Source organism: Ammospiza nelsoni, chromosome 3, assembly GCF_027579445.1.
Source record: "Ammospiza nelsoni isolate bAmmNel1 chromosome 3, bAmmNel1.pri, whole genome shotgun sequence".
Classification (NCBI taxonomy): domain Eukaryota; kingdom Metazoa; phylum Chordata; class Aves; order Passeriformes; family Passerellidae; genus Ammospiza; species Ammospiza nelsoni.
The window spans coordinates 19,608,921-19,619,530 of record NC_080635.1 but is presented as its reverse complement, the minus strand read 5'-3'; positions in this window follow the sequence as shown (position 1 = coordinate 19,619,530).

Genomic DNA, 10,610 nt, shown 5'->3' with positions numbered 1-10,610 from the left:
ACTTTTTCCCTTGGGTTCTCTCCCAGTTGGAGTATTAATGCTTTGTAGTTAATTAGCTCTTCCTTCCTTCAAAACGATTTTGTGATATTAATTAGTATAGTATTGTGAACCAATTAATCCTGCCAATTGGCTTGAGGTATTGCACAAATGGTTAAAAACAAACGGCAACTAAAACCCACACATTATTAATCAAAGTTTTTTTTAACTTGAATTGAACTGCTCAGCCCTATAACACAGAGATTCCAGGATCTCTGCATGTAGGAAATTTTAGGCAGACACACTAAAGGCCCTATAGAAATGCAGGTTCCAAGTCTGAGATGCTATCCCAGGTAAAACCGTAAGTCCTAACCCAAGAGGACTTTTCAATTCATACTTAGCTGTGAAGGTGTGAACAGTCTAACAGAAATTTAAAAATTTTTAAAGAATTTGAAAGAACTAAGTGGTGCATTAAAACCCCAGTGGAGCTGGTCCCCATTGTCAGGATTCATTTCAGGGAGAGTTTCAGAGGTGGGGAGCTGCAGCATGAAGACCAGTTACAGCAGCAATTGCCAAAATACTTTGACATTTTTGAAGCCAAGCTGCAGAGGACATTGTAAATCTCTTTAGAGAAGATGTGAGAGACAGTCAAGGAGGAGGAAGGGTTGCTTTTGAGACGAGCAGTAATTTAATGTCTTGTAAAGGGTCATCAGTGAAATACAGTGAGTACTGAGACTGAGTTTAGACAGCACTTGTTCTGAGCTATACTCATGGTATAACACATTGGCACCTCTCATGAGCTGCTATTTTATTCCCCAGAATTCCACATTTCTTTAAAAGAAATAGAGAAAGGTTGGAAAAAAAGTGGATACAAATAAAAATGCATACAGGCAGGGTGGAGATCAGAGCGAAGCTTGGAACTCAGCCACAGGGAGGTCAGAGGAGTTAAATCATCATGAATATCAACATTTTAACTGCTGGTTTGCTTGTGTAGGGGCTGGATGCATGGACTGGGCACACCCTGCAATCACACCCCCAGCTGATGAGGAACAAAAGATCTCCAGCAGCTTTTGACCAGGCGCACACAGTGGCAAAGCTCTGCTTTTTATAACAAAATCCAGGAGAGAGGGGTAGCTGGAGCCATGGCATCAGCACATTTTCATCACACAAAAGAGGTGGGACAGGGTCACAAATCTACCCTCTCACTGCAATTTGTCATCTCATAGAAATGTGCTTTGGGGTTTTTTTTTCCTTACTGTAAAAATGAGACCATTCCTTCAAGACCTACCAAAGTTCCCAGATCAGATGTATTCGATATATGATGCAGAAGCATAATTCTCCCTTCCTAAGTCTTCCTTCCTCCCAGATGAGCATAAGCCAGGAAAAAATTGTGGGAATTACTTGGATGGGTCAGTTCCAAGTGGAATTTTATTTGGAAGAAAAGCACGACTCTCACAGAATACCAGCAGCATTATTTCTTTATTATTAGACAATAAATGATAATGCATTGCATCCCAGCTTTAACAGAGAAGCTTCACAGTCATATCATAAACAGGAACATTAGGAGTTTTATCATCTTGTTCCAGGTAATCATCTTGTTCCATATAATTATTTAGCTTTTGCTTCTTGGATGAAGTAATCTTTGAAAATCTGCTCATATTTAATTAGGCACATTCCCTACTGACTGCCACAGGCATCTCCTGTGCAGGTGTAGTCTTGAAGCCGTAAATTCATTTTCAGGAGTGATTCCAGGAAGGAGCTGCTCAGGGTGGAATCTGCAGCAGAAACCTTCTTGTGCATTCGAACTTACCATGTAAGAGAAGAAGACAACCTGCTCTGAGGCTCACTTCTGAGCAAGGAACAAACTGAGCAATCAGATTCGGTCAGGGGTAGGTTTTCTTATTATTGTTTTGTGCTCAGTGCTTGGAAACCTTGCTCTTAGCTTCCTTGAAGTTACCTGGAGTTTGGATGTACTCAGAATCATGCAAAAGTAGGTTCTAATTAACTGATCCAAAGGCAGGACATCGAATGGCTGGGATGGGCTTTGTGTTCCCACTGACTGAGGGATAAATATTGTGATTGCGCATGCACATTCCTACCCTGTCCTCAGCCTGTGATCCCAAGCTCCACGTGATCCCAAGCTTTAATGCCAATGAAAAGCACTAAAGCTGACAGCAGCGTATGGCCACTCCCAGCACTTCAGTCTGCTTCATGACTGGCTGGGGATTTCTCTTTAGGCAAAAAAAATAATGGCAGCTCTGATTGTTGTGGAAAGAAGAAGCTGGGAAAATAAATGAAAGGGGAGAAAAAAATGGGGCTTCAGTATATTCCACAGTAAACCAATCAGTGTCTGAGCACCTCTGTTACACTACAGGGCACAATCAAAACAGGTTGATGGTGCCATAACCTCGTGACTAGCAACAGCAAATAATGAAAGTTTCTATCCTTCTTTCCTTTGCAAACCACAACTGTGTCGACCTGTCTGGGACACAACAATTGTACAAGCTTAGAACATCTCCACTAGAAAGCAAAAAAAGATATGTGCTGAGATCTACTAGCTCTGAGGATCCAGCAGCCTCCTGCATTCAGTGAAATGAGGGACTGGAGAGAAAAAAGTAATAAAGATACTCTCTTGAGGCTGGACCCCTTGAAGAAGTCCTGATGGCAATGGAAGTGTCCCCACATGGGACACCATCTTGAGGAATTTCCAATTTGTTGCCCCAATACAACTGCACATAGTCTGGAGCACCCATACCTACATTTTAGGAAAAGTTCAGTGTTTAACTCTCCTGCCTGATCTTGACACGATGTCTGACTCAGAGAAAGTAATAACCATCTGCTGAGAAATTGAAATAATTTTTTAAAAGGAAAGCTGGGACTTTCAAAAGAGCGGATGGGGTGTTTGCATCAGACCAGAAACTTCAGAGAAACAAAACAAACAAAAAAATACACTTTTTTACTGCTCAGTGTATCTGTTAAGTTTTTTAAAATAGATCTCTCTAGTCTGATCTCAGAGTTTCACATGATGTTTAGGAAATCAGTTTCTGCCTTTCTCTCCTGGTGCAGCTTCTATAGGAGCACAAATTTCCCCTGACATTGGCCCATCCATTTCCCTTTCCAGTGTTACACAATGTGCTTTGGGTAGTGGCAAATTCAGCTCTAATCTTTTCATCTCCAGAAGCTGATTTTCTTTAGGTGCTGTAAGAAGAGACTTTGGGGATCCTCTGGAAGGGACAGACTGGTAAGTCCAATCCTGCACTGTGTTCACAGTTAGAACAAATAGCCTGAGGTAAAGGGAATCCTCCTCTGCTTCAGAAGGTTTATTCCCCTGGCCCCAGGCCATAGTAATAAAGAAGTCCTTTGAAATTATTCCCCAGTCCATGATAACCTTTGTAAATCCCACATCAGGAGAGGATTTGGCAGAGTTATAGCTGCTGATGTTGCCATTATTTTTTCTTTGTCCATCATCCAAAGCATATATGCGTTGCAGAAGACACTGAGTTTTTTCTTGAGTGCCTGTGCCTGGACAGGGAAAAGCTAAGGGTCTCTGTCTCCTCTATGCTCTCTTTTCTCCATGCTGCTGTGCTGGGCTCTGGTAAGGTAAAAGCCAGCCTTGATGTGATAGTGTCATAATCATTATTAGTCTTGGATGATATCCCGATGTGACATCAAACTCACTAGAAACATACAATAAGTCATTATGAGGATTAAAATGAACTTAAGCTTTTGCTTGCTGTCAATATGTATTGCCTACCTAATAGCACCTGAAACTGAGGAGTCTCTGTCAGTCAGAGCCCATTTTTCATTTTCATGGAAGGAATTTCACAGAGGCAAGTCCATCAGTTTTAGAATAGGTGCTCTTGGTTTGACGAGTACAAAAAAAGAATGAGAATCAATCTCCTACTCTTAGTATTTTAACCTTCTGCTTGGCTACCCACCATCATTCCATATCCCTGCTGTAAAGACATGGATGCTGGTGTGATTTCTGGATATTTTTAAACAGGACCCTACAGAAGAGATTTTTTTGGGGGGAATCGATAGCTCTGTGCCTGCAGTCAGCGCTACTGAGGGTTCATCATGCCCTACTCTGCTTTTTCCATGTGTTGTCTTTGATGGGCATCTGAGAGTCTTCAAGCACTTCCAAAGCCTCAAAGTGGCCTGGTGTGATGGGCCAGCATCCCAGTTCACAGGGGATTACATATTCACTCTGCCAATGTTTAAGCTTCTGGCTTGGCACATAGGAGCCTTAGGCTCCTTATAGAGTCAGTTAAATCCCCTGCCACCTAAATTAGGTATTCTGAATTATCACAAGAGATTAAAAACCTGACTTTCAAGCATGGCTTCTAATTTGGGAATATGCCATTCCTGGTTGCTCTGGGAGCACCTTGACCTTGATTAACACATGGCAAAAACTGCAGGTCCCACTGACTTCTCATTGAGCTAGAGGCATTAAAGGCCAGACCTCCAACCGGACAAGCAAAACCAAAGACAACAAAAATCAAAAGCCAGTTTGGAAAGCAAGCTTTATAGCTCTGTGCCAAAGGAGGACTGGAATAACTTTCAGGGGATTGCTTCCCTACATTTTGAGTCCAAACGCAATACCTTAACCACAGTCTATCCTTTACTCTTAATTATAGAAGTTACAGAAAAGTCTAGAAGCTACAGGTCAAGCCAAAGGGTTTCTTTTGGGTTTTTAAAGGAAAATAATTTATGAGAAGGTACTGGCTCTTTAAAGATGGGAAAAATAATTTACTGGGAAGTGGAGGCTATGTTTTACTCATGATCTGCTTTGTTTACTCAGAACACAAGGAAAACAGGGCTCAGAGAATAAAATGCCACATAACTGCAGTCATCAATAGTACTGGACCCATAGGCCATGGGTCTGAGCCCATAGGCTCAGAAATGAGCCCTAACTAAAATGCAGATGAAGCACCATAAAAAGTGAGAAACAAAAGGCTGTTATATGCTCAGACAAAGTTAAGAGAAATGGTCCTTCTTTGTTGTTGTTCTGCTCTGTCTGTGTTACTTTATTCCCAGACTATGCTACGTAAAACAAAAACAAAACCAGTGGGGAAATCTGAAGCTGCAGCCAGAATTACTCGATAGTGTAGAAACAAAAGTATTTTCAAAAGACTTCTACAAATCCTCAGTAAGTCCCTATATCTTAGGCAATCTGCAGCTGACTGACTGAATGATAAAAATGCAAACTTTCATATTTGGGGTCAAAGGTAAAGATGTCTCCAAATGAGCCTCAAGTTTGCTTGTGAGTCAGGTCCAATTTTCTTAATCTGTGCTTCCTGACCAAGCAGGAAATTACAGAGGTTTCATACAAATCTATGAACAGAAGATTTCACAAGCCCCAAATCAGCAGGTTTCTTCTTTCTATTTTTAAGGGTATCTGTTCGAAAGAAATACTTTTAGACGGAGTTGTTCTTTCCCTCTCTCTCTTGCCCTCTCTATGATGTTGAAAGTCATCCTAAGCAGACTAAACCTCTAAAAAATATTGCCTTTGCTTTCCTTTCACCTCCTGTCATCTGGATTGTCAGTTCTAAGTCTTCACTATTTTTGCATGAGCATCTGCTGGCATCCTGTAAGATGTGTGTCACTAAGTCTCAGGAGCTGGTTGAAATCACCAGGAGGTGGTGAAGTGAAGGGAAAGACACTTAGTGCTGGATAGCTTTGGAACAGAGATTTCCTTCTTCCAGCACATTAATCAATTTAAAATGCAAACATCCAAGTGCTTTCTAGGAGAATATATGGATGGAAACACAGAGCTATCATTTCCTGACTCCTTGTAAGCCACCACTGGTGAGTGAATGATGTCATGTCATCAAAGGATGCAGGGTAAACCCAGACACCTTCTTTATGCTGCGGCTACATCTGGGCCTGGATTGGGGCAAAATGTTAGAAAGCACATTTTGGGCATACACAAATCAAAAACTATCTTTTAAAGTTTGGTTTTTGTTTCTATGTGGCAGGTCATTTTCAGCTGTTATTCTGTGAGCAGCACAGTAACCTGTCCTGCATACTCACCTTTAGGCAAATTTGGACTTTCTGAAGAAAGCTGTGCTGCTTGTGTCTGTCAACACTTGTTGGTGCAACTTTTTAATTAAAAACTGACAAGACCAAGAAGACTGACTGTGCAGTTGTCAGTGATTGATTTACAAGAAGTTTCTTGAAAGATCCCTTTATGAGCAGAGGTTCTTTGTTATTCAAACCAAAGAGGAGCATGCAGGCCATGGACATGTTCTTGGAATCTGAGAAGGCTTTTGTCATGACTGAGTGAGAGTATTCATTTGAAGTTCTTAGGAAATTTGGCACGAGAGGTCCCATTTAAAATCAATCCATTTTCTCAGCCTTGGGGGCACAAAGTGAGACATAGAGGAGAAATCTGACATCATCCAGTTATCTGACAAATCAGATGACTGGTAGAGTTGTTGTTCTAACAAAACATTGGGATGGGCAAATGATTCACCACACTATCCAGGGAATGATCTGTGTGGACTCTCTGGAATGTGAAGTCAGCCAGTGTCATATTTGAAAGACTAATATGTTGCTCACCTCTATCAGTAACTGCTTATATTTGTCTTAATTTCTTAGGTTGCATCCTGCAATGGTGCAAAGGAGCAAAGCTTAATTGTGTAATGATGTCTGAAATCAATTTTTAGACATAAAATGAAAATCAGTAGAATAGCAAGCAGACGTAGCATGCAAGGTTTCTAAGGTTACTGTCAGGAGCAACTTAGCAAAAGAAAGGCACTTAAAACCACATTCTCCATATCTCTGCTTCCTACAGCTTACTGCAGCTTGAGGGCTCAAACACAGGCCATGGTCCCTGCCATGTCATGCCATGCAGTTCTGTGCTGTGTGTTGGCAAGCTGAGCTTAGTGCTGGGACTTGCCAAGGTTCCCAGGCTAGGCTTAGATTAGGAGCCAGAAGGTTCGGGGTCAGCACGTCATATGAGGCTAGTTTTGGGGTCTATGAAGACCCCAGGCTGGTACATTATGCGTGAACTTGCTACCACTCAAAATTTTAGAGAGGAGTAGATACCTGCACTGTGTGCTTTTTCTGAGAGAGGAAGTTTCACTGGCGCTCATACAGACCTTTGCAGTCTCCCCCAGAAGAAGCCCCAGAATGCAGACACCTTTAGAGAACACTTTCAAGACAAATATGGAATAAGAAACACACCACACTGGCTCCCCTACCAAAGCAAAGCTGTAGAGTTCCAGGTGAATTAATTAGCAAAGGACTAACTGGACCACCTTATTGCAGGTATTGCAGGCAGAGGCTCTGAATGTTCCACGGTGGTTGTGTATTTGCAAAGTGCCCAAGGCTGCAGCACAGGCACTGAAGACAACCAAACAAACAGCATAAACCCCTCTGCAAGCTCCTTTGATCCTGTGTATGAATTAGGATTCAGTCAGGAGATTTATGAAAGCAGCCAGTGCTGCACAAACCAGCAGGGCTGAAAATTGCACAAGAACCCAGCACGGAGAGGAATACTGAAGAACCCACTGGGCCACTGTTGTGACAAAGTCCTTTCTCTTGCACAGGACTCTGACAAAGCTCTTTCTGATGCCTGAGGCTGTAATACCCTCCTGTGCAAACAGAACTGGATACAGTGGGACTGCCAACCTCCCAGCTGATGTGCTCTATTTATATGTGACACCACAGCCCCCCACCACCCCCCAGCTAATTTCCTCCTGTCTTGCCATGCTTCAGAGCATCTCATGATTGCTACATGAAGACTGACAGCAAGCAGAAGCAATTTGGATTACACTCTGCTGCCTCACCTAGACTCCAGAGCATGAACTGGAATGGGGCAGTGTTGAGGGAGCAGTTTTGCTTCATTTAGCATGGGGACTGATTTTAAGAAAGTTTAACTTGAAACACTTTCCTCTTTTCTAAAATCTGTTTTAGTCTTTCTGATTCCACAACTCCCCTGAAGCAGTAAGTAGTGCACACAGACAGAATGACCAGCATGTACTTCAAAAAGAAAAAGGAGCAAGAGAGGGATCTGTTCCAGCAACTTCTGGACCTAATCCAAGAGAAGGCCCTAAAGCATTTCCTGAAGAATCCTCAGAGGACTGAAATGGAGCTCATTGCCCTGGAAAGAGCCCTGACACAGGCATTGCAGGGAGGAATGTCATGAACTTCCTTTGTGATTGGCTCTAATAACTGCACCCTGGAGAAGTGCACTCTGGAGAAGATACACATTCGGGGGTGATTTGGAGGGGCATCCCACAGCACGCAGTGTGCAACCCCACCACCAGAAGATGGGTGAGAACAAAGGCATTGCTTTCACTGATCATTCTCAAGTTGTGGTGTGTGCTTTGCAGATCCCTAGCACTTTTCCAGTGGAGGTCCTGATTTGTATCCAGTTACCTTCCAGTCTCCTTGCTCTGTTGCTTACCTGCCTCATTACCGAAAGGTCAGTTCACGAGGGGCTTGCTCTTCAGGAAACAATGTGATCCCTCTGGTTTTGCATTTATTTTCTGTTATTGCTTATCACAAAATAAACTTATTCTGATGCCACATAGCTGCCAATTTCATTGGAGTACCATCTGTTGAAAGCACAATATCCTTCCATGCTGTTAACTCCAAGTGTGAGTAAATGCAAAGATATATTCTTGGTTACAGGACATTCCCCCAACTATTTTCTGGTCTCCAAATGGGAGCATAATGCCTCCCTGATCCTGTGTCCCTGACCACATAAGGCAGCCTGCCAGTGCATCCTCTTTGGCTTACACATGTCCAGAGGATCTCTTGACCTCCTGATCCCCACAGGCCTCCAGCATCTTTCTCATACACTCACAAATGTGCAAAAGCCATCAGACACTTAGCATGAAAAACTGACAATGCTAAGAACCATCAGCTTTTACACAGGGCATTGCTACGGAGTTCAGCTATTCTGGAGAATATTCTAAGCACTCTGCATACCCATAGTTCAGAATTAGACAACTGTTTTCTTCTGTACAATTAACATGATGAAAGGTTTTGGAAAGCAGAGAAGCATCAGGCAAGGTGTTTTTTCCTATTATGGTATGAAGCTCTGAACTGACATATGTCAAAATCCACTCAGAGTAACCATTCTCACTGGTGATGTCCTTGCATGAAGGGCATGAAAGGAATTTCAGTTTGCATAAATTACCTCTACACCAAAGCAGGAACCTGTGACTCAGGCCATGTGATTTAATTTTGTGTGGTCATCATATTTTTTATGCTATTGTAAGTAAGCAAAGCATTAATGTGTCAGCTGGTGCAGATACCTGAGAAAGCCCATTTGTCAGAAGGGACCTTTTCTAAATTGTTTGAAATGCAGTGCAACTAATAAACCCCTTTGCATTGCTGTGTCCTATTAAGTGATACAGCAGCATGACAAAAATCACAAATGCCTGAGGCACAGCAACCTCCGCAGATGAACAGTCATTGCAAAACTGGATCTGGAGAGAAGCTCTATGTGTGAACCTGATGCTGATGCAGACAGGAGTGGAACCTCTGGCAACAGAGGCTGGTGGTCCCAGGATGGCATCTGCTCCCTGATGCACCCACCACTGCACCCAAAGTGCTGCTGCACTGATTAGACCTGTCTCAGATTAATGCTCTGCTGAAGTACTCATCCAGTTTCCTCATCATCATCAATACCCAAGAAGAAGCAGGGATGTTGATTTCCAAGTGCTCTGTACTTTGTGGTGGCCATCCCAAGGTGTACTGCCAGAGAAACCACCAGGTGCAAAATGAAGGGGCAGAGCATCACAAGAGGGGCTGTCTTCCCAAAATACCACACGACCCTATCAGACAAGGTCATAGCTACATCAACACAGCAGTCAACAAGGAGGGTACCACAAACCAGCATGGCTTGGTGTATTTAATGCCACACAGTTTGATGATGTTCTGGCAAACAAAGCAACAAAGGACAATATCTATGTGTGAACTCACTGCTGTCATAGAAAATAATACAATGTTAGTTCTGCAGAGGGGATCTCTCTGCTTTATGTGCCTCCAGAGGGGATTCTGAGCCAGCCAGCAGCTCTCCTGCAAATCCTCCTCCCATCAGAAAGAGCTGTGTGAATGCACAGGCAACATGCATTAGAACACAGCCCATGGAAACAGCTCAGAAGCCATTTGGCTGAGGTCCATCCTCGAGTCAGCTGAACATCTGCAGGGATGCTGGGCTCCTCACTGCAGGCATTGTCTCTGGGCTGACAGCAGCACAGCTGTGAGAAAGCACGCTGAGGAGCCTTGGCAGAACCCTTCACTCAGTGCAAAATATTGGTGTAACATGCTATGTTTTGAGTAACTATAGGAGCTATGATTAAAACCCTATAAATGTGATGATGTTCTCCCGGTGCCGGAGGCTCACAGAGCCATCAGCTTATCAGATATGAATGCAAGAGACCAGATCATACTCAAGAAATTTTTCATGTTTTCTCAGTATAAGCTGCCTTAAAAAAAAAAAAAAAAGAAAAGAAAAAAAAAAAAGAAAAACAGTGAGAGAAAGAAAATGAAAAGGAAATTCCTGAATGAAGGCAAGAAATTCATACCATAGATGGCTAGGAATATTTGAGGAAGATGTCCTGATTATAGAGAAAAAAAAAAGTAGAATATTATAGCTAAACAGATGATTATTGCTA